This window comes from Ursus americanus, chromosome 21 (genome assembly GCF_024610735.1).
Source record: "Ursus americanus isolate L20-20 chromosome 21, mUrsAme1.1.p, whole genome shotgun sequence".
NCBI classification, from domain to species: domain Eukaryota; kingdom Metazoa; phylum Chordata; class Mammalia; order Carnivora; family Ursidae; genus Ursus; species Ursus americanus.
Window position 1 is genome coordinate 24,005,260 of NC_142147.1, and position 11,271 is coordinate 24,016,530.

Genomic DNA, 11,271 nt, shown 5'->3' on the forward strand with positions numbered 1-11,271 from the left:
CTTAAAGTGGGATTAGTAAGTCAAAGGATACACAGTAGAACACATATAAAAATATTTCACTTGTTACTCTTTAGCAATTCCCTTTTGCTTTTGAACAAGTTGCAGACACCTTATCGTGATGTTTAAAGCTTGAGGAGGTTGCCTATTTGCCAGTATCATTTTGTGCTCACATGTGTGTATGCACAACTTCTGTCATTTCCTTTTCACCTGCTACTCAGTCGGCCAGGAGCCTTCATCTTGTCTATTCTAGCCTAAGTCCTTCTTGTCCTGCAAGCCTCATTTAAGAGAATTTCAACCTTTCTTGACTTTCTGGGCTGGGTTAAACCCCCTGTTTCTCCTTCCTTAGCATCTCATTTTTGATCCTTCCTGAAATACTTTATCTAGAGTTAGCTGCTTTGGGAAGCAGACACCCTGTCTGCTTGTCTACCCTACCTCCTGGAACCTAGCCCAGGGCCTGACATATTTCTTGAGGTTGGACTTGACTAGGCATGTGAGGAAGTCTTTTGATACACATGAAAAACCATACCACCAGCAAATTATATTTACTGCAATTTAATTTCATACCCACCAGCAAACTAAATTTACTGAAATAGGGACATTCTTAGGGCTGCCTTATGTATTTGTGTCATGATTTTCTAGATGCAGAACAGCTGACTACATAATTTTTTGACTGCACAGGATATCTTCCCTGAGTTCTTTTCTCCCTTTCTGTCCTCGTAGACAGACTTAAAAAAAAAAGGACTTAAAAAAAAAATTGTGGTCCCTCTTTCTTTCTCCAGGTTCTCTTCTTGTCCAACTCCAGTTCCAAATCCACTTTCAGCCCTCGCTTGCTGGACACATTCCTGAACCTTACTTACTTCCTTTTTTTTTTTTTTTTCCATTTCTGTGATGGGTTTGCCACATAGACCTTGGAGAGTCCATTCCCGTTCCTTCATTGGGTACATCATTGTCCATATCTTCCACAGGTGAGGGAATGAATGAACAAGGAGCATTTCCAGAGGACTGAGTGGGCCTGGAGTCGGCGTAGGAAGGAAGTGGGGACATAGGATGTGAATCACCGTTAGGCGTCTTTGATGCTCTTGGAATTCACCACTCAGCTCCTGGATCAAATAGAGAAATCCCAGTTGTGGGAGTGGGTGCCCCTTCTCTGAGAGGTCCAATAATTGGTTGAGCTTAAAAGGCTTTTCTGCCTCTCCACTGGATTAGAACCAGCAAAGATCCAGTTTGTGACTACTAAAGGACAACTCAGGAGGGCAAGTGGCAGCATCACTGAGGTGGTGAAATCACATGCTAAACCCTTGAATTAGTAAGACATAGACCTGAATCCGTATAGGATCCTGGTCTTTCAAAATCTTTATGTTGTGGACAGTCCAGAATAGGAAGAGGTCTCTAAGTCTGACAGATCTTTGGTGATTTTGGCTGCTTTGCCATCCCAGCCTGCCTCTCTTAACCAGGAGCCAAATTACCTGCCTCACATTCTGACTCTTCCGCTTGTTAGCCAGGTAAATTTGAGCAAATTACTTAACCATTGGGACGCCTGGGTGGCTCAGTCAGTTGAGCATCTGACTCTTGATTTAGGCTCAGGTCATGATCTCACGGTCCTGGGGCCGAGCCCTGAGCCCTGCGTCGGGCTCTGAGCTCACTGTAAAGTCTACTTGTCCCTCTCCCTCTGCTCCTCCCCCTGCTCGACTGTGCGCACTCTCTCTCTCTGTCTCTCAAATAAATTTTTAAAAATTGCTTAACCATCTCTCTCCACTTCTGTTTTCTGATCTGTCAAGCATAATAACAGAGGTGCCTCATGGGGACTGTATGAAAATTAAGTGAGTTACTATTTCCAATGCCCTTCATGGAGGGCTTGGCTGGTTGTATGGCTCAGTAAGTGTAAGCTCTTTCTATGAGCTCATCCAGTATCTGTCTGAAAAGTCTTTCCTCCTCTTTTCTATCAAAATTCTTGTTTTTCCTTTTCCTTTTTTTTAAATTAAGGTATAGCTTACATAAAGCGCATAAATGTTAAGTGTAAAGCTTATTGAGTTTTCTCCTCATTTTTCAAAGTCCCACCATGATATTTTTGTCCCGACATCACTGTCTTCTTTACTCGCCTCAGACACCCCCAGCTCTGATTTAAGGATTCTGCTTTGAGAAACTTCAGTGCTTCCTGCCCTCCCTCTGGACACCAGCAGGAGGCAGGGTGGTATAGGGGAAAAGCTACAGTCAGCAACTTAATGATCAACAGGCTTTTCCTGGCCTAATAATTTACTGGCTTGGGTAAGGACTTAACCTCTAGGGATCTTGTTTCCCCCACCTGCTAAAGAGTACAGAATACCAAATGGACACTTCATAGGATTGTAGTGAAGATGAAGTGAGATAAGTCCTTTAAACAATGTCTGATATATGTTAAATCAAGTTAGCAAGTCTAGAAAAAAATAATAATACCCAGTGTCAGGGAGGGTGCTGTGAAACAAGCACTTTCAGCCAGTGCTGGTGAAAATGTAAATCTATAAAACCTTTCCAGAGAGCAGTTCAGGAAAACAAAACAAAAAAACCACAAAAGCCATAAAACGTCCATTGTTTATAAACTCATTTTATGGAAATAATTGTAAATGAGCACCAAGATTTAAGTGCAAGTGTTTTCTTTTTTTTTAAAGAGTTATTTATTTATTTATTTATTTATTTATTTATTTATTTATTTGACAGAGAGAGACAGCGAGAGAGAGAACACAAGCAGGGAAAGCGGGAGAGGGAGAAGCAGGCTAACCGCTGCAAGGAGCCCAACATGGGGCTCGATCTCAGGACCCTGGGATCATGACCCGAGCGAAGGCAGACGCTAAACGACCGAGCCACCCAGCCACCCCGTGCAACGGTTTTCATCACTTACTTAGAGTATACATTAGAACTAGAAAGAGCCAATAATAAGATTATTAAATAAGTCATGGTGTGTTCATAGTAAGGAATTTTATTCTGTGATAAAAATTATGCCCCTCCCCTAAAAATAAACAAACAAATAATTATGTACTCAAAGATTACTTCATGCTCAAGATAAAATAACAGAAAAGGGGTAGAAACATGTAATGTGACCACACATTTATGGAAGTTATAATCTGTAAAATATTTTTTTGAGCATTTACTATTCATCACTTACCATGCTAGGGTAAATAAATGCCATTATTTAATTTACTTTTCATCAAAATCCTACAAAAAAGGTATTATTATGCCAGTTTTACAGAAGAATTAAACTGAGGCTCTAGGAGGTTAAGTGACTTGCCCAAGACGTTATAATGAATTTATGTCTGAGTCTGATTTTAAATCCAGATCTATTTGCATTAGCCAATATAGAACAACAAGAGATTTCAAATTTGTTTTTCCTTAGACTTTTCTATATTTTCCTAATTTTCTACAATGAGTAGAGGGAAAAGATCCCCAATAAATGTTATCCTTTATGAAACCTTACCATGATCCCTGACTTAAAAGAGGCTGAAGGAACCTGCAGAGCCTAATAACTTCCTGTCTAGAACAGGACGTTTCCAGTCTTATATTATATGTGAGATTTTTTAAGTAGTACACTGTGAGATAGTAGAAAATATATATATTGGTCTCTGCCCCCGGCTCCTGGCACAGAGCTTCTAAAACTCTGGTAATTTCATAAGTGATAAGAGCACTAGGAGCATCTCTTGTTCTAAAAAGATAACTCTGGGTGGGCTCCCAAATGGCTCCTGGATGGGAACTGGTCACCAGAAAAGACCAAGCCATGATTAGAAGCTTGGAATTTCCCACTATTCTCCTATTCTCTTGAGAAGGGAGGAGAGCTAAAAATGGAGTTAATGATCTCTCATGCCTCCATGATGAAGCCTCCATAAAATCCCAGTAGTATGGGGTTCAGAGAACTTCCAGGTTGGTGAACACATCCATGTAACTGGTGAGTAACTTACCCCAAGTCCAGCAAGACAGAAGCTCCTGTGCTGGGGACCCTCCCAGACCTTGCCCTATGTATCTCTTCACCTGGATGTTCATCTCTATTCTTAATCATGTCCTTTAATAAACTGGTAAACATTAGTGTTTTCCTGCATTCTGTGAGCCACTCTAAGCAAATTAATGGAGCTGGGGGATCATGGCAACCTCTGATTTGTAGGCACATTGGGCAGAAGTTGTGTGTAACGGAGTTAAATTGTAGAACATCCAGCTGGTGTCACAAAGAATTGCTTGATGTAGAAAGAAACCCCACACATTTGGTGACCACAAGTGTCAGAAGTAAAGCATTTTGTGTGAAAGTAAAAGGAGGGGAAAACTGGGTGTTTTTTTCTTAAACATACACCAATAACATTTTAAAAATATTAATAACTATGAACTTTTTAAAACACGCACTTGAAACACACACACACATAAACATACAGACACATCCTACATCACTCATCAGGCCTGTCATTACTTGGATATTATTGCTCAGGACAAAGCTTAGGCAAGTTTTTAGGTAAAAAATAATGAGTCATGTAAAGTATGATGTAAATACAGGTGGCCTGTGGATATACCCAAAATCATAAAGGTGACATGGGAATGCTGGAAGTGTAGGAAGCACTGTTCCGGCATCTGTGAGCTAGAGAACAGCAACAGGGGATGGAACCCAGCATGGTCAGAAGGTTCTTCAGCTTTTTGACTCTGCACATGGAATGTCTGTGTCAAGAACACACATGGTTGGTTGTTCCCAATCCCACAGATGAAAGTTCTCTGTGGTCAGCAGTGAAGGTTACAGAAATCTGATAAAGGAAGGCTTTGGGGTGGGACCAGGGGACAATCTCGTTGGAAGGCTATGTGAGGGTACTGTTGAAGCCAAGTGCATCAGGCACTGGATGTTAGTTTGAGGAAACAACAGTTGTCTGTAGCAAAGAATGGAGGAAGGGAATGATGAAAATAATGGGAGGCTTAAACTCCAAAGCCAAGCCACCCATTGGCATCGCCTCTCCCAACCTGGGGCCCTAATCCTCGCAGGTCAAAGACTCAAATATGGTCTTATCCACCACACGTGTTTGCTCTATATTTATTGAAGCCCTGCTTTGTTTTTGTTTAAAGATTTTATTTATTTACTTGACAGAGAGAGACAGCCAGTGAGAGAGGGAACACAAGCAGGGGAGTGGGAGAGGAAGAAGCAGACTCCTAGCGGAGGAGCCTGATGTGGGGCTCGATCCCAGAACACCAGGATCACACCCTGAGCCGAAGGCAGACGCTTAACGACTGCGCCACCCAGGCGCCCCTGAAGCCCTGCTTTGTGAGTTGAAGCTCCATTGGTTCTAGGGCCATGAATATAGATAAAACACTAATTTTGCCCTGAAGGAATTCAAGGTCTAGGTGGAAGATTAACATGTAAAAATGACATTGTATTTTAAATTTGAGCAATGGTGATGTATTACTTCTAGAGCTCACCCCAGCCCTCCCCGGCAAACAAATATTCCTAAAATGGTTTTTTTAGGTCAAAGTGATAAGGAATAAATTAGGATTGTATGGGGCAGTTGAAAGACTCTAGGCTGGGCGTCAGACATATCTGGGTCAGAATTCCATCCACTTTTTTTTGGTGGTCTTCAAACTGGAATTACACGCCCTAAGCATGAGCACTTTTCAAGGGGGATAAACCTTTATGTGTTATGTTTCTTAAAACTGATGTGAGAATACACCAATGTCAGAGATCCTGCCAGTTTCCCTTTCCCAATCAGCTTTCTCTCACCTTGCAAAAGATTAGGCATACCATCCGCATCTCACTTTGGTGTATATTTCGATGTTAGAAACCGAGTTGGATACAAATACAGGTATAGTTCAAGACTAAGGTCCCTGGGTGGCTCAGTCAGTTAAGCATCTGCCTTTGGCTCAGGTCATGATCCTGGGGTCCTGGGATTGAGCCCCGAGTCCAGCTCCCTGCTTGGCAGGGAGTCTGCTTCTCCCGCTCCCTGTGCACTCCCCCACCCCCTGCTCATGTTGTCTCTCGCTCGCTCTTTCTCTCTCTCTCTCAAATAAAGTCTTTTTTAAAAAAGACTAATTAAGGTCCCATTAACTATTCCCTTATTCATTTCATTGAGAAATGATTTTTTTTTTAAAGTAGGCTCCATGCCGAGCAGGGAGCCCAATGCGGGACTTGAACTCACCGCCCTGAGATCAAGACCTGAGCTGATATCAAAAGTCGGACATTTAACGGACTGAGCCACCCAGGCATCCTGAGAGATGAATTTTCAATGGACATAATTTTATACTGCTTCGATCGATATTATTAGTGTATGACTTACAATGCTAGCTTAAGCCCAAAGAAAATTAATATTTAAAGTCTTGTAGTGAGGGACGCCTGGGTGGCTCAGTTGGTTAATCATCTGCCTTAGGCTCAGGTCATGATCCCAGGGTCCTGGGATCGAGTCCCACAGTGGGCCCCTTGCTCAGCAGGGAGTCTGCTTCTCCCCCTGCCTGCCGCTCCCCCTGCTTGTGCTTTCTCTCTCTGACAGATAAGTAAATTAAAAAAATAATAAAGCCTTGTGGTGATAGTATATTTTTTAAGATTTTAAAATGCAACAAAAAATATATGGTCATATGTTGTTGCAGAGTAATAGATGATGAATAAAGGACTTTCGAACATAAAACCCTGTTGCTTTAGAGTAATATTTGGTGGGAGACATAGATTTCAAGGAGAAAAAGAATGGTTTATAATGTATGACTGTTAGGGTTCCTGGCTGGCTCAGCCAGTGGAACATGTGACTCTTGATCTCAGGGTAGTGAGTTCAAGCCCCATGTTGGGGGTAGAGCTTACTTAAGAAAAAAAGTTTATTAAAATGTATGACTGTTCAAGAAGGGCCTGTCCATATTTTTTTATTTTTAAATGGATGATGGTGGATATCAAATCAGTATGGTACTTATATTTCATTGGGTGTATTTATGGCGGTGATATCACAGTTTTATTTTTGAATGTTAAGATCTGTAATGTGCCAGAAAGTACATCTTTTGCATCTAGTTAAATGCATGCTGAATCACCCCCAGAATGTTCCCTTTATGCCCCTTTCAAGACACTCCCCAACCACCAACCACTGTTTGGATTTCAAACATCTTAGTTTGTCTGTTTCTAAATTTCATATAAACAGAATCATATAGTAGGTACTCTTTGTGTCTAACTTCACTTGCGTAACAGTATTTTTGAGATTCACCCATGTCATTCCTTTTACTGCTGAGTATTGTTCCATTATATGAGAATCCACAATTTATTTATTCATTCTCCATAGATATTTGCGTTGTTTCCTTTTTGGGGCAATTACAAATAAGGCTGCTACAAGCATAATTGTTCAAGTAAAAAAAAAAAGTAAATAAGATGGAAACTTTTAGATGTCAACTTTAAAATGTGGAAGGAGATACACATTCTTAGCAGTGGTTTCTTGTCTTTTTCCTTTTAATTGTGAACTATACTAGACCCTTTAACAATGCAGAAGTTAGGGACATTGACCCCCATGCAGTCAAAAATCTGCATAATACCTTTGACTCCCCCAAAACTTAACTACTAATAGCCTACTGTTAACCAGAAGCCTTACTGATATAAAATAAGCGGTTGATCAACACACATTTTTTATGTTATGTATATTACATTCTGTATTCTTTCAATAAAATAGGCTAGGGAAAAGGAAATGTTACTAAGAAAACTATAAGAGAAAATTATGAGAAAAAATATTAAGTGTACATCCATGTATAAATTGGACCTGCACATTCAATCAAACTGCCAGTGGTGTTTAAGGGGCAACTATATAACATTTGTACAAAAAGGACACCAAACTGTTTTCCAAAGTAGTACCATTGAACACTGTTGCCTTAGCTTGTGTTGCGACAAGCTGATGAGCATATAGTTATGTTTGTTGCAACTATCTTCTCTCACTCTCTGGTTTATCTATCAAGCTCTCTACATAAGATATTTATGAACCACAATGTATAACTTTAGTGTCACTGAATCATTCTCTTTATCTATCATTCTTTTCCTTTGTCTTGAGGGCTATTAGTGGCTTAATAAATCCTTTCCTATTCAGAAGTCAAGAAGATATTTTCATGTACTCTTAAAAGCTGTAGATTTTTGCCTTTCACTTTTGTTTTTTATCCACCTGGATTTGATGTTGTGTATGGCATGAAGTAGAGACCAATTTCATTTTTTTCCACCGTGTGGGTATCTAGCTATTCCAGTACCAATTTATTGAAAAGATCTTTTCCTACTTTCTGTACTGCCTCCTTTGTTATCAATTAAGTGACCATAGGTGTGTGTGTCTGCTTCTAGGAATACACAATTTTTCAAAATCATTTGATGAGATATGCAAGCAAGAAGAATGTGAAGATCAATCTACTTAAGTTGTGTGGCTTTTATCTGGTTATTTAACTTCTCTGAGTTCCCCACACTGTTGGGAGAATAAAATGGGGTCATGCAATAAGGTGGTTAGTAGTTCTGATCCAGTAAGCCTCGGGGAGCAGTAGTAATAGTTTGGTTTTTTGTTTTTGGCTGTTGGTTTTTCTTCTTTCTTTCTTTCTTTCTTTCTTTCTTTCTTTCTTTCTTTCTCTCTTTCTTTTCTTTTCTTTTCTTTTCTTTTCTTTTCTTTTCTTTTCTTTTCTTTTCTTTTCTTTCTTTCTGTTGTTATATTTTAACTGCCTTGGAGTCCATGAAAACAACACCTGCTCGGGGCAGGAACTGCCAGGGAAAGAGCCCAGCGGACGTGACATTTGGGTGGGTCGTGAATGACGATGGAATCTGTCATCTCTTTTTATGACTGCCATCTGTTGGCTGTCCATGGCGCATTTCCCACGTGTGTTGCATCTGTATGATATTTTATCTGGCTCAGAAGGGCCCAGAGGGAAAGGCCTGAGCCCCGCCCCACACCTCGGCTTGTGGTGACCCCCAGTAGCTCTTGCCCAAGAAGACCTAGAAGTTGTTCTGTCTCCATGTTTGTTAGACACACATACATGTCACTGAGGGCAGGGCTGGGCCTTTTAAAAATTCCTGCCACTGTAGTACTGCAGGATTCCCGAGTTTCACCCACACAGTCCTCCCTCCCCAAACCCAGCACCGGCCAACACGTACAACAACAAACTCACCCATTCGCCCCCAGCACCACCACCCATGGCAGTGGTGAAACCCGTACCACACCCCCTGCACAATCTTGCCTGTGGTTGAGTGAGCATAGGGTCTTGCACACAGTAGGCACTGGATAAGCATCAGGTGAATAACAAATGAGTTACCACATGAAGATTGGGATATAGCAGCACATTCCCATCTGCTGCAGTGTAGCAAGACATGGGTAGATTATGTGGCTATTGCCAGTTCTGAGTGTGCTCGGGAATCATAGTGGGGGGGGGGATTTAACTATTCCTGCCCCTCCCCCTACTATTGAATTAAAACAGAGAAGGGATGTGCAGAAGAGAACTACTTTTCATTAATTCTCTGGGAGCTTCTATTTTGATGCCCGGTCAGGTATGGGAATGATATAATTACTAAACATCTGCGTCCGTGCTTCTTCAAAAGTACTCATTTGGCAGTATCTGACAAAACTTAAAATTCGCCTGCCCTTGAACCTATACTTCCTCCTAGATTTTATCCAATACCCGGAAATACAGGCACAAGGGTATTCAAGGCAGCATTTTTAAACAGAGAAATACTTAAAACTAGGAAAATGTCCAGTCATTTTATTAAGCAAATTTTATTGAGACAGCAGTAACAACAACAAAATAATAAATTCCCTGCTCTTAGATTTACATTTTAGTTTATCAAAAGAGGACTGAACGAATAATTTATGGTACACCTGAGCAGTGGAATATTATTCTCCCATCAGAAAAAAAATGAGGTTGTCAATATACTGCTTTAAAAAGATGTTCAAGACAGGAGCCCCTGGGGGTACCGGGGGGGGGGGGACCTGGCTGGCTCAGCTGGAAGAGCATTCAACTCCTGATCTCCCGGTTGAGTTCAAGCCCCACAGTGGGCACAGATATTACTTTTAAAAAAAATGTTCAAGACATATTTCTAAAAAAAAAAAAAAAAGGAAGCTTTTGTATATATTACTATTCAAAATAAATAAAGAAAAAAGAGAAAACTAAGCTACACGCATATAGCATTTTCCTATGTGTCTATAAACATATTGGGGTGCCTGGGTGGTGCAATCCGTTAATCATAGGACTCTTGATTTCAGCTCAGGTCATGATCTCAGGGTCGTGGGATGGAGCCCCGCACTCAGAACTCCCCAGCATGGCACCTGCTTAAGATTCTTTCTCCCTCTCCCTCTGTCCCTGCCCTGCCCCCGCACCTGTGTATGTGCACGCTCTCTCTTTCTCTAAAGTAAACAAATACATCTTTTAAAGTGTATATATACGTATGTGTAGATACATACAGATATATAAGTAAAAAATTATGGGAGAATGTTCAAAAAAATTGTTAATGACAATTATCACTGGGAAGGGGGCAAGTTTTACTTTTCTCTTCATAACCTTTTATGCTATTTAAACTTACTAACTTAAGGAAATACTACTCTTATTATTTTTTTGACTGCTAAAAAATTCCATACAACCTTGAGAACCTGTGAGATTTAAATTTCCAGCAGGGGGCAGCAGTGATTCTAAAATATCTGTGACGTCAGCACAAAACGGAGGATTAGTGTCCACAGATTTCCAATTCCAGGCCCAAATAATGTATTTGGATCACCAGATTAAAAAGGGAACAAAAAGCAATAACCACAGAAAGTTTAAAATGCTGTAGGGATTGTTGTGACAAAACATTTTCTATATAGTTCTTTATTAACATTTGTCTAAACTTTCCTCTCTGGAGTGCACAGTTTTCTCGTCCATTAAAATCAGAAGATTTGAAGAGATAATCTTAAAAGGTCTCTTTTCAGCTCTAACATTATATGGCTTTGAGAATATAAATCAGTATCAGGAAGAAACAAGCTCCAGTGCCCTCTGAAATTAATTGGCTTATCAAAGAATGTGCTTTACAATCCTTAGCTGATCAGGATGAATTATTACCAATTTATCTCTAGTGTAGATCAAAGAATACTTTTTTGGAGGAAGAGGGGAGGATGTTGTTATTTATTCAATTCACTGGTGGAGAGAAAGGAGAACTCTCCCACTCTATAAATGTTTAGCATGTGTATAAAGGTCGTAAGTCTGGTGTTTAGAAATTACACACAGGCTTACCAAAGAATCTTCACTGAGTTGGCCAAATTAAACAACAGGCAGTTGTACAGAAATAAACACAAGTTAACATTTAACCCCAGCAAGTCCCTGTTCTTGCTGCTC